We start from the raw sequence: 13369 nt of genomic DNA, 5'->3' as shown, positions 1-13369 counted from the left end.
TTGCCTAGCTGGGGGAGAGGGGGGGGGCATGAGATTGACAGGCAGCTTTTCTGGCGAACTCCACCAGCGAGCGGAACGTCTCAAGTCACGTGGTCGGCAACGGAGCCCCCCTGCCTCTTGGGACAGAGCCTTTTCCCCAGGGGCTCCGCCCCTCCTCCCCACCTGAGCGCCGCGTGCGCTATTGTCGCCCAACATTCCAACTCCGAACGCCCCGCTGTTCGCCGCCGGCTCCCTTCATTGGCCCGCCTGGCTCAGACTGAGCGAGGGGGCGACCAATGGCGTTCGGTCTCCAAGAAGCCTGCTGGCCCCGCCCTTCGCAGCGCTTGCCGTAACAATATGGCAGCAGCTGCTATTGGTGGGGGCGCGTTCTGAGCAGTGGCCGTGGTACCAGCAGCTGCTGCTGAGGTTCCTTTTCCAGTCCTCTTCCCCCCCCCCCCGGCATCCCGGCCGGCGGCGAGACGGAGCCATGGCAGGTAGGGCGGGGTGGGGGCTCGGGCACCTGGGGGAGCGGCGGGAGCAGGGGATGCACGGGGAGACCTGCCCGTATTGTCATGCCCGGCTGCCGGCCGCAGCCGCCGCTCTCCGGGTCCTAGCGCTGGCTTGAGCGAGGTGACACCGTCCCGGGCATTGTGTGTTTCCCCGGGCTCGGCTGGGAGGCTGCGGCAGGGCTTGGGGTGTTGCGGGGGAAATGGCTCGGAAAGGGGCCCGGCGGTGAATGAGGAGTCTGGAGGATGGCTGGATTGGATGCAGCAGGGGGAGGCTGCTTTCTCCTGCTCTCCTCAGCGGGAGGGGAGATCGCTCTGTCGTGGCGATGCTGGAGGGGGGATTTCTCGGCTTCCGTGCATCGCTAACCCCGGGGTTAGGACGGAGGTGGTGCGGGCTGCCGAGCGAGTGGCTTGCCCGTAACCTCGGGGTTGTCGCGCAAAGGCACGCCGCGGACTGGAGTGGCAGGTAAATATTTGCCACCGTGACAATGGAATCGGAGGATTCCTTGTTCGCAGAGGGGTATTGGCACAGATGGAGCTGAGTGAGCAGCAGTGCAGAAGGGAGAATGGTTTAACTTCCTCCCTCACCTCATAATCCCTTCCCCTCATTTACATCAAAATTGCTCAAAGATCAAAGCCAACGTCTTGTTCGGTGTTATTTGATGTGGCTGGGTACGTCCTTTATGTGTGTGGCGCTCCCGAGGGTGCGCCCCGGGCATTCTGCATTAGGATGCTTCTGGAGGACTTTACCACTCGAATCACCATGCCACTTACTCATTATGCTGCTGCAAGCTGCTGGCGCCGTCCTGCTGTCCTAGTCGCCGGGCCTGCTTTTGTTTACAGACTTCAGCTGAAGGCATAATCAATGAATAGCGTTCATACTGAGATCGCCTTAACTCGGTCCTCAGACTGCGTTTGATAAGTTGGTAAGCGATTGCTTCCTAGTTGTCAATTTCTTGAGCTCCATTATGAGAAGATGATGCAGAGGTATTCAAATGTGTATTTCAGTGAGCTTTCTTCCTTAAGACTAAAGATTTTGGACCATTTTGAACAATGTTTCATATTTCAGGATCTGCACTGGATCTGGGTTACAGACAGCCCTTACAAGTTTCAGGATTCAAACTTTCCAAATGACTGGTTTGAAGAAAATTGACTTGTGACCATCTTGTCATACACTGTTTCTAAAAATTGTCTGTCTAGTCTAGCAGTTAAGTAAAATAGCACTATTTTGAGATCTGTACATTTAGTACAGGCAGTCCCCGGGTTACGTACAAGATAGGGACTGTAGGTTTGTTCTTAAGTTGAATCTGTATGTAAGTCGGAACTGGCATCCAGATTCAGCCGCTGCTGAAACTGATCAGTTTCAACAGCGGCTGAATCTGGATGCCAGTTCTGACTTACATACAGATTCAACTTAAGAACCCCAGGCATCCCCAAGTCAGCTGCTGCTGAAACTGATCAGCGGCTGATTCCAGGAAGCCCGGGGCAGGGGCTTCCTGTAGTCAGCCACTGGTCAGTTTCAGCAGCGGCTGACTTGGGGACACCTGGGTCAGAGCAGCTGGGGTGCTGCTGGGTTGGTCCAGTAGCTCCGCCGCTCCTCGGCGCTACTGGACCAACCCAGCAGCACCCCAGCTGCTCTGCCCCAGGTATCCTGATTCAGCCGCTGCTGAAACTGATCAGCAGCGGATGAATCAGGACTCCTGGGGCAGAGCAGCTGGGGTGCTGCCGGGTTGGTCCAGTAGCGCCCAGAGCGGCGCTACGGGACCAACCGGCAGCGCCCCAGCTGCTGTACCACAGGCGTCCGGAGCAAAGCCGCGGAGCACGGGGGCAGCGGGACAGCCCAGACGCGCCGTGGCTGTCCTGCTGCCCGCGTGCTCCGCGGCTTTGCTCTGCTTTGCTCCCCGTCCCCCTGGTCTGCGGACCAGGGGGACGGGGAGCAAAGCGGGGGAACACGTGGGCAGCGAACAGCCCAGACGCGTGCTCTGCGGCTTTGCTCTGCTTTGCTCCCCGTCCCCCTGATCTGCTCCCCTCCCCCTGGGAGCAAAGCAGAGCAAAGCGGCGGAGCACGCGGGCAGCGGACAGCCCAGATGCGTCTGGGCTGTCCGCTGCCCGCGTGTTCCGCCGCTTTGCTTCCTCTCCCTGGTCTGCTGGAGACCAGGGAGAGGGAGGGCCCCGTTCGTAACTGCGGATCCGACATAAGTCGGATCCGCGTAACTCGGGGACTGCCTGTAATGTGAAGAGCATATTTGCTGTATAGGTTTCCTTTGTGATTTTTACTTGCCAATGAATACAGTCTACATCTTCTATTCTTTATCTTTAAACATACCATGCAAATAAGCTAAACACTGTAAAAATCATTACTTGAATTTATTGTATTTTGTTTACTACATTCAAATGTTGAAGTGTGCACTTTAGTGATTCAAGTTGTTCAGTAGATATTGAACACTGAATGTGTACTGCAGCGCACAGATGTATTTATATATCTAGTTTCTATTGTGTAACTTGGAAGACCATACATGTATTATTCCTTTTAGGGATATCGATGGTAAAGTGGAATTGTGAACTTGCACGATGGGGGGAGGAGGAATTAGCACGAGAAGGAAGAATATACCTGTCACTGTAGAAAATGCATCAGAAAAACAGCTTAAAACCCAAGAAAGGCAAGGTAAAAGCAGGCTGAGCTTCACTTGTTTTGCTCTAGGAAATTCCTTTTTTTTTCCCTCCAAAAAACATTGCAGAGAATTTGCTATATTTCAACATTAGAAATATTAAACCCTGATACGGTAAACATTTAACAAATGTTCTTAAATTTAAACATGTTGAGTATTCTATTGACATCAATGGGACTATTCATGGTGTGTAAATCTAAGCATATGTATAATGTATAACTCTTTCCTAAATCAGGATCTAATTAAGTGAAAATAATGTAAATTACTACTTTTAGGGTCTGCTTGTGCAACCCTTAAGTTAGTAAAAATTTACTTATATCTGTAATTGCAGCCTTAAATTGAATTATTTGCATAAGTATAATCTTGAGATTGCACAAGAGGGTCCTTGATTTCTCTGAGCAACCGAAGTGCAGTGTTTTGTATAAGGTCACAAAGAATTCAGGGGTGAAAACTTTTAGAGAAGAATTGATTTCCCCCCCCCCCCTTATTATAGAACCCCTGCCCACTATTATTCTAGCTCTGTCATAGTTTTCATCTTCACTTGCCAAATTGGAAAATGCATATTGAATAGTTACCAAGTAGTTCATTACAGTCAAAATATTAAATTGTAAATTAAAATAATTAGGAAAAATTCTGCTCTGTAGAGTGATTAGGCACCAGGAGTAATCTGTGATAAGAGCACCTATTTTTCTTCCTGTATTACTGAAAAGCTTCTGCCAATTTAATGTACTTCAGCAGTGTGATTATAATTTATTGAACAAGGGCAAATGAAGCTTAGGGCCCATAGTTGAGATAAAACTATCTAGGGGAAAGTTGCTTGCTAGTCAACTAGAGGCATGAGTCCCTGTTCTGTCACTCTTGCTATTTGTGTCTAGGGATGTGAAGGACTCATCAACTATCCAATAAGCAAATGTTGCTCTATCAGAGGCAGCAAGAGGGTGGGGGAAGAGGGAGGAGTACTACCTCAAAGCACTACCTCATGTGGAGACCAGGATCAGCTGGGGACTTCCTCACTGACCCCGGACTCCATGTGGCGCTGCTGCTTTGAAATGCCACATGGAGGCCCTGCGGTCAGCAGGGGAGTACCCAGCTGATCCTGGGCTCTACAGGGTGCTGCCACTTTGAAATGCAGCGAGGAGCCTGATGCTGGGCTCTCCATAGCATTTCAAAGCAGCAGCGCCGTATGGAGCCTGGGGTCAGCAGGGGAGTCCCCAGCTGAACCCAGGCTCCATATGACGCTTTGGCCTTTGAGATGTAGCAACAGCCCTAGGGCTATTGCTACACTTCAAAGGTGGAGGCGCCCTATTGACTAATCAAAAGTTGATGCAAAATTCATTGAATATTCGATTAGCCAGTTACTTGCAATTTAACATCCCTATGGACACAAATATGAAACTAGACTGCCCTCTCCCTACATTGCTCTTATCACATTATATATGGCAGTTGGGCTCATTAGGAGGCAGTATAGTCTAGTGCAGTGGTTCTCAAACAGGGTCCATGGCCTCCTTGCAGGTGGGCTGCAGCTTGAGGCTCAGCCCCTTATCCTCCTGCAGCTGAGAGCCCGCTCCAGCACTGTGGTCCTGCCCCCCCCCCCCCCCCCAAGAGGTTGGAGCACCAGTACTGGCTTCTTGCTGTGGGAGAGGGAAGGGATCCCCGAGCCTAGCGGGCCGGATCTGGCTCGCAGGGGGAGCAAACAAATTATCCACACTCAACTGGCCCAATAGCCACATGTGGCTAGCATGTTGGACACCATGGGTGTAGATGGTAAGCTTTGTGCTGAAGGGACTGTCTCTGGCTTGGTTTCTACTGTGCTTACTATAAGGGGGTCCTCATTTCAGTGGCAGCCATGTTAACCACTACATAATAATTGTGTTGACTATGTTTTGAGAATAAAGTTCTACTTTGCTAGGAATAAGATCACTATATCAGCACTTTGGGGTAAGGGGAATTGTCTCCGTAAAATGTGAGGAGAGCTGAGATTTCCCATGAGTTGTGGCCTATAGAAGAAAAGGAATTTCATATACAGGGCTTGTCTTGCTGTTCTGTGGTTGTTGCTCTAGTCCTATTAAGGGTGTAGGAATTCTTGTGGGCAGCATGGCTAAAAAACTTGAGGGACCAAAGCAGGGTAAAGAATTCAGTAGAATTCTGCCTCTGTGGTCATGAGGTAATGCCTTCAACAAGATAACTTACAAGATCAGAGCAATGAAAGACCATAAGAGTATCAGTGATCTTCAGTGATGTCTGTGTGTATCCTTAAGAGCCATATTCTGGTGTGTTTACTTGTCATTACACAGGAGAAACTCACTTAGTTTTAATGAAAATATGACCTCAGTAATGACTAAGGACTTTGGAATCTGGCTGTGCATTCAAACAATGCTAACTTGAGGTTTGGTTTAAAAGAAATAATCTGACAAACTGCCTCTTAAAGAGGTATTTTGGGGTTCACTGGTCTGTTAGAATGGATTTCTGCAAATGCTACTGGATCTATTAAAGACCCAGCTCTACAATCCATTTTTGGAAGAGGGAGACATAACTTAGTATACACTTTCTGATGTGTTCAGAATCATTTGTTGTGGCTATACAGCACAACCATTCAGTCACTCTGAGTGCAGAACAATCCCCCATCATGTTACTTGGATATGTGGTTCAAGAGATGACTTATGGAAAGTAAAAGGAACCATTTGATACTGGATTTAACATCTAGTCATTGCAGTATCCACTAATTGATAAGCTACACTGCACATAATGTTAATTATTCAAGAACTAGGTGCTCGTGCTACAGCAATGTGCATGGTATAAATAACTAGAATATAGACCTAGATTTTTAGCAACAGAATACAAAGTTATGGTTACCACAGCAACTATTACTCATGCCCCCTTGCACATATGTAATATTTTCCATTTCTCATTTAGCCTTTTGTGCTTTTACAAGATACTCCTCCCTGCTCACATTTTGCTCTTATTCCTCCCACTCTCCTTTCTAGCTCCTTCCTTTCTCATTTTATTGCTCTGTGCCTCCTCCTCCCACTCCAGGTCTCATGTTTCCTTTTGTGCCACCTCCTACTCTTCATATAGCAGGTGCATGCATGCCCTAGAAAAAATTGTTGTTTGTTCAAGTGCTTTTTGTCTTCCTTCACTTGCTTTCATTATCACCTAATGTATCTGACTTCAGCTATGCTCACAATGTGCTAGGCACTGTACAAATATATAGGAAATGACAATTCCTGCCATAGAATTTGTACAATCTGAAAATAAAAGAAAGAGTAAAGGGCACTGAGTATATGAAACCCGTTCCTCCTCATCTGATGCCTTCCTTGACAGAGGTGGCTTTACACTGTTCTGTTCCTGAACTGTTGCCTTGTGCCTTTGGGTTAGATTATAAAATCTTTGGAACAGGAAATATGGTCTTGTATTGTGAAGTATTTGTCATGTACATGGGATTATATAAATTTTCCATACATATGATGTGGCTGGTAGACTGTTTACAGAGCCTCCGTAAAGGCTGTTCCTCACTCTGGTGCTCAGAGTGCAAAAGGTGGGGGCCCCAAAGATCCCTTAAAAATCCTTACCTCTATAGGCTCCTACTTAAAAAATCCCTAATATCACAGATTCACTGACTTTGGAAGGCAGCTGCTACCACCAAGTGAAACAGCAGAAAACCACCTTCTTCTTGAACCCAGGAAAGAAGCACTTGGACTTTTCCCAGGCAGTACTCCCAAGCTCTTTTACAAGAAAAGAGCTGGGAATAAAGAGAGAAAACAAATTGCAATCTCTGATAGTTGACCTCTCAGTTTTAGACATGCATATGCAGACCTCCTGTTACCTTCCAGGGCACAAGAATTAAATCACCTTAAAAAAGGTGATTTTATTAACAGACATAAAGATATACTTGATAGCTGCCAGGTATGCTTAATTATTAGAGCAATTAAGAAACGAACATATTAAAATACAGAGAAATGGTATCTCTGGGCTATAGCTTAAAATGCAGTGTATGGAGGGAGCATGTGGACTTAGCACAGAGAAGTTTAACCAAACAACTAAACAAAGAAAATAACCTGATCACAACTAAATAGACATTTTCCTGTCTACTTACAATCTGTGTTGCAAGGTCCAGTCCATTTCCATGCCTAGTATTCCTTGTAGGCATGGTATTCTGTCTGGTTCAATTCATCTTGGTTCCCCAGCTCACAGCTTAAAATGCATACAAAGAAAGTAGTAGGCAGGTATATCTTCCAACTAAAATTTCAACACCTTTTTCCATTGGCTCTCCTGGCTCCCTGCCAACACCCACTAGCTATCTGAGTTTAATCCTTTAGTCACTGAATACTGACCAGCACTACTGCTATCCACCACAGCCTCTAAACTTGAAATTGGGATGGGACTGCCATTTTAACTCTGTGATATTAGCGTATTTAATTTTCCTGTTTTGGTTTGAAAGGCTCCTAAATAATTTTTAGTAATACATTAGACGTGCACTTGCATTTGTCTGAATATGTACAAACCTTAACTTAGCAAACAGATTTTCAGTCTTTCAAATAAAATTAACTTCTGAGTTGAGAACAGCATTTTGGAGACAGACATTTTTCATATCACTGAAGAATAAAAGCATGGAGTAAATGCCATCTCAACCATAACTATAATAAAAATTAATGAAATGTGCATTCTGGCAAGAATGAATAAAGCCTGAAATGGACCAAAAGTTAGTCATCTAAGTAAACATCAAATGAAGGATCTTCCTTATTGCTAAGGAATTCTTTCCAAAAGGGAATTGAGCTGGAAATGTTTTGTGCCCAAAATCAGTAGGGCTACCTATTTAGCTAAAAGATAATCTGCTTAAACTGTTGTTCTCTTTGAAGCCTGTAATTTCTTTGCAGAAAAGATACCTGTTCTACAGATCCTTTTTCTAGAGGTTTTTCACTGAAATGCTGACTAAGACCTCCTCTTATAAAACTAACCATTCTACCAAAGTATTTGAAGTTGGTTACTTTCAAAATACTTAAAAAATACAGACACTCGCCATATTGCAACAGGAATTTTTACCAACCTGAAATCAGAGGCATTTTATTAGCTTCAACTAAAATACAAGTATTGGTATTATCAGCAAAAGTGATTTGCTGGTTACCTGGGGACTGTTAGGAAGGCAGCTTCCTTGAAGATTAGTAGCTGAGATGCAAGGTTTTTATAAATGGGCTTGCCCCAGGGGTCTTGCTTTCTATTTTTGTTAGTAACCTTCCAGGTCAATGTGTGTTCTTTTCTATGCATATGTATTCTGTTGATGTGGCTTGTATATTACAGTGCCATCCCCTTCCAGATTGTTCACAGCCTACACTTTTAGCATTATTCTTCTCCCAGGATTAGATTTTTAAATGAAATTTAAACCCAAATAATCATCTTTGATCTGCTGTTAAGATTTTCTATAATCTGCCTCACTGACTAAAACAGCATCTGGTAATGTCTTGAAGTAGGTTGACCAGTTTAAATAAAACATCTTGGACTCTTGGCTAGATGTCTTTGAGCAAAATATATGAATTATATTCTCACCACGATAGAGCAAATTTAGTTGCATTGTGCACTTTAATAATCTGAATTTATTTGCAAGGCATCATGTAGTAACTATTAGCAGTCTTGCATAGTAGGGATTTTTGCATGTTGGGAGGGGATAGCAGAGGCCAGTAGTAATAAACTGCTTGGGAGAAGAGCCAAATATAATGTTTATATGGATTTTACTCTAGTGTTTACTTTCTTGTATATTGCAAACCCAATCATTGTACCCACTGCAATCAGCTTAATTGGCATAGTATTTCTGAGTGATGGTACTGATGTTGGTAGACAATGTGTGTGGTTTTTTTTTTTTTTTTTTTTTTTAAATCTTGGAACTACACAACTATATTTGTTGCTTTTCATTGCAGTCTGCAAGTGCCCTATACACCTTTTTCTTTTCCCTCTCTCTTAATTTGAAAGTCCTCAAGCCAAATCCTATGAGACGAGTGCCTCATATTAGGACTGATGCCTGAGAGAGTTGGAACAAGATACCTAAGCCATTAATATTAAATATTTTAAGAAACAGCTCTTTATTTTAAGCATAAATGCCATGATTGAGGAGTGGAGGAGAATGAGAGGGCTCATCACACTCCTAGGGGCAGGTCATCAGCTTCTGATGTCAATTTGTCACTGACAGCTTACACAGCTGAGGTCCTGCTTCCTAGTATCTTCCTGAAATAATAAACAGAAGGCGGGTGATAAAAAGTCATTGAATAAGGCTTAGACGATAATGGGTCCAAACTCTCTCTAAAAGATATATACTCGATACAGAGGAAGATGGTTCCTGTCTCAAATAAGACACAATTTTAAAAGAGAACAAAATAGGCAATGGGTGGGAGGACAATTTGCATATTTTTTTCTAAAAATCTCCAGACATAACTGCAGACATTCAGTCTTGCTTGCTTTCCAAAACAGGCAAGTGATCTCCTGCATATATGCAGCACAGTGTTCAGATGTTGACAAATATAGTTTTTAAAACCCCAAACATTTCTTCAAACAAGGCATAATATGCATTAATCACTGAGGTCTTCATAGGTATCAACTTTGAAGTTTAAAAAACAAGCCATTGTAAGTTAGTCTATCTTCTAAAATTGTTTGTTTATAAAACTTAAAGCCCAAAATGCAGTAATACAAAAGTAACAATTTCAAAGTGCTTTAAATACTATAAATACTTAAACTATAGGCTCACTATCCTGGGGACATATTTCACTTTATCCTGCATAAAGGTTATTTCTTCATAGTATTCAGTATATCTTTCTATGTAGTTTCTTCTCTCTTCTCCCAATTCTTGTTACACAGTTTTCCTCCCCGTAGCTGGATATCCTAAAACCACCCAAACTAATTTAAAAAAACTCAAACAAATGCACACAATTATTTTTTCTTAATCCAGAAAAATTTCGCCTCCAGGTAATCAGTCACTTATAGGACAGTAATTCCCCTCCATCCCCCGCTCAGAATATTAGACCTAATTTAATGCAAAGTAGTTCTCATAACACAGTAATCAAAGGGTATCTTATTAAGGCAATAAAGCTTTGGCAGAAATGTTCGATAAGAAGCCGAGAGAAACATAGTATTTGTAAAGTTTCACTCAAGTCTAAAGATATAAGCTGTCTTTCTGAAGTACAGCAAATGTCTCAAAATGTCTCTTCTTTTGCTTTCTCATAAATGTCACAATTCAGAAGCATTGTTCTGATTCTCATTGGGGTTAATAATTCTGTGGAAAAAATGAGTTGAACAGCCGAGACTAATATCTGAAGTTTCTGGGTGCCCTTTGTAGTCTGTGTTTCTAGCTGCAGTGAGTCTGTAGATCTATTATAGAAGTTACTACATGGTGGTGGTTGCCTGTTCTAGTTGGATATGGCAGTTTTGGTATCCAGTGTGTTCTCATGGCTTTTCCCTCAATTCGCTTTCCTGTATATCAGCTATCTCCTTTTTTCACCTGCCCTCTGCAGTCTGAATCTAGGCTGCTGGATCTAGCCAGGATTCTCATAGTTCATGCAGTAGAGGTTGAACCTCTCTAGTCCAGCACCCTTGGAATCTGACCGGTGCTGAACCAGAGAATATGCTGGAACACAGGAGGTCAGTATTGTCTAGCAGCATTACCACCACTTCCACTCCTTTCTGGGCTCTTAGCAGACATTTGGGGTAAATAAATACGAACTAAATGACAGCATAGAACACTGAGAGCCAGGACTGGTGGCTATAAACAAACTATAAGGGACCATGGGAAACTTGGCCACACCCATGATAAGTGCCAGACCATGGATGTTGCTGGACCAGAGTGCCAGATTAGAGAGGTTCAGCCTTTTCAGACATGAAATTACGTCAATATTTTGTGCATGAAACTGTCTCTGATTTAATCTTCTTTTCACTTCCCTAATCTGCCTCTTCTCCTGTTGAATTAGTTTTCTGTGAGGTCATCTTGCCTCAGGAGTGATAGGAAGTGAACTGATTTCTTGGATTGCAACACCACTTTGTAGGTTTTGGAATCTCAAGATCTGGAATGTGTTCATTAATCTTTTACTCTTTAATTCTGAATCCCCTTTCTCTGGATATGCTCTTCTCTCTCCCCATCATTGAATGCTGGTCTGTGGAGTCTCTTCTGTGCTTCCCTATATGTAATAGCCTGACTTTTTTGGTCTGTTAAGGTTGTTAAGAAACAGGTAATTGATTGGTCATGTACTTGATACAAATTGTATTAAGATATATGATTAGTTAAGGGGCCCCACTGCCTCTGCAGTTTAAACATAGTAGGAGCTGGGCATGCAGGGAGCCTGGCTTCTACTACATTAAATTGCAGAATTGCAGCAGGGGTAGGACTGGGACCCAGCGCGAGCCGGGACTCATGCCAGGTCCCGGACCACTGCGCCTCTGCCTCCCCTATTCCTCCCACACGGCGGAGACCGTGCTGAGGGAGAACCAGCTTTTAAGCTGGCTCCCCCCAGCACTGGCTCCTGCTCTTCCCTTTTGCTGAATCTGATACAGAGGCAGCAAGGGAGGGGAGGAGTGAGTAGTCGAGTAGTGACTCCGTTAGTCGCTTACATCCCTATCTGGTGTCTTGGCTTTGTCTAATCTACCAGTTGAATGATAGAACTTGTTTACAGGAGCTTAACGCTGCTCCTTCCCCACAAAGACAAAAGGCTTGCCTGTAGTTTAAAGGCATTGTTATTGGCAGAAGCACTCTTCTGTGGAGAGAGGGAACCCTGCTTGTAAGGGATGGCAGTATTTTGTTGGCAAAAAGGTGGACAGTGTTTACACTGTCTGGGACAGGGCTGTGTCCTTAAAAGCTGTGTAGTGTAGACAAAGCCTTAGGCAATCTTCCATTCAAGCTTCTAGGCTAATGGGAGTAACTGGCAACTAGCATTTTAAAAAAAAACCTACTATTGCAAGATAGGAAAAAAACCCTAATGCAGCATCATCCTTAGTTTTTCAACTGCCAGCCTAGCAGAGCTAGTCTGAGACCTGAATGTGAAGCTGTGTTCATTCTGGCTTGCACAGTATCACCAGAAATATTCTGCAGATTAAGTTGTTCCCTCCTTTATAGCTATGCAACCTCAATGCCTTCAGTGGAATTGCACAGGTATAGTAAAGTGCATAATTAAAGACAACAGGTCCCAATGGGAGGAATTTACCAATGCTGTCCATCTGTAAGCAGGGAGAGAGTCTCCATCGCTGTCCAAGAGCAGCATTTGTTTCTGTAGAGCTGATAGGAGTAACGTAGGAAAGTCTCTGGTTAAAGTAACTGAATAGAATTTGATATTAACAGGAAGTAGGTCTGCTGCACGAAGAGAGGATACTTGTAACTAATATCTCTTCAAACCAGAACTACAATCCAAGCAGGTAGAGTTCTCGTTCTGCTCATTCAGTAGTGCACACACCCTGATATCCCCTTTTTGATAACTGAAACGGAAACCGCAGCCTATGCATAGGTTTTTCTAAAATTTATCCTTATCTGTTAGTTTCCTCTGATTTGTGGCTTTTTTTCTTCATTGCATTATTAGCTCAACCTGTCTTGAGTTTTGCCACTTACATGATTCCTATCCACACAGAAGCATCTGAGCTCCACTTAGGTGGTTTTTTAGGCTTGAGTTAGCTGGTCAGAGGGTGTGAGTTGAAGCTTGGAGAACATTAGGAGAGTCCATTGCCATTCACAAAAAAGAATGGTTAGATTGTAATATGTGAAACCAAGAGAGCAAGATTTCTGAGACTGGGACTAACTGATAGCAGTCAAGAAAGTTGTCATGGATTATCGTGTTTGATAGGTTAAGAAGGATGAGTTCAAAGGGGTTCTGTGCCATTGCAAAGCACATGCAGGACGACAGACTCAGGACTATGAAAGTCATAGCAGTCAGATTGGAAACAAATGGGAAGCTTTTTTCTGGATGGGTGAGGAATCAATCTGAGACTGTCCCCTTAAATAATTTGCTGAGACAAGAACGAGACAATAAGTGAAAAACAGAAGATGCAAGGGGAATTTTTAAGGAGGCGGTGATGTGATAGGAGGGTCAGAGAAGGTGTCAGATGCAGTAAGTATATGATACACAGAACAGTGGAAGATACACAGAACAGTGGATGATCTTGTCTCATCCTGCCTGCCAGCCTTAGTAGAACTACAATAGAAAGCTGTGGAAGGATCAGTCCAGAGTGCTGATGGAATTGCAGTTGTACAGGGGA

The 13369-nt window shown here is 43.9% G+C and overlaps 1 protein-coding gene across 7 annotated transcripts in view; it reads left to right on the top strand.

Annotated features, from left to right (window-relative positions):
* The first annotated feature begins 314 nt into the window (after positions 1 to 314).
* TIAM1 (TIAM Rac1 associated GEF 1) overlaps positions 315 to 13369 on the top strand; it is a 294242-nt gene continuing 281187 nt past the window's right edge. For 5 of the 7 annotated variants that reach the window (XR_016347939.1, XM_089773622.1, XM_075910641.2 and 2 more), the window contains exon 1: positions 315 to 473. The gene's annotated coding sequence lies outside the window, so the exon portion shown is untranslated. Of the gene's footprint in view, positions 474 to 884; positions 1412 to 3019; positions 3151 to 13369 lie in introns of those variants that run through there. The other 2 variants (XM_089773601.1, XM_089773605.1) reach the window with 2 other exon arrangements.

This window comes from Pelodiscus sinensis, chromosome 1 (assembly GCF_052426305.1).
Source record: "Pelodiscus sinensis isolate ZL-2025 chromosome 1, ASM5242630v1, whole genome shotgun sequence".
In the NCBI taxonomy this organism is placed as follows: Eukaryota; Metazoa; Chordata; order Testudines; family Trionychidae; genus Pelodiscus; species Pelodiscus sinensis.
This window is presented reverse-complemented; position numbering and strand designations above follow the sequence as displayed.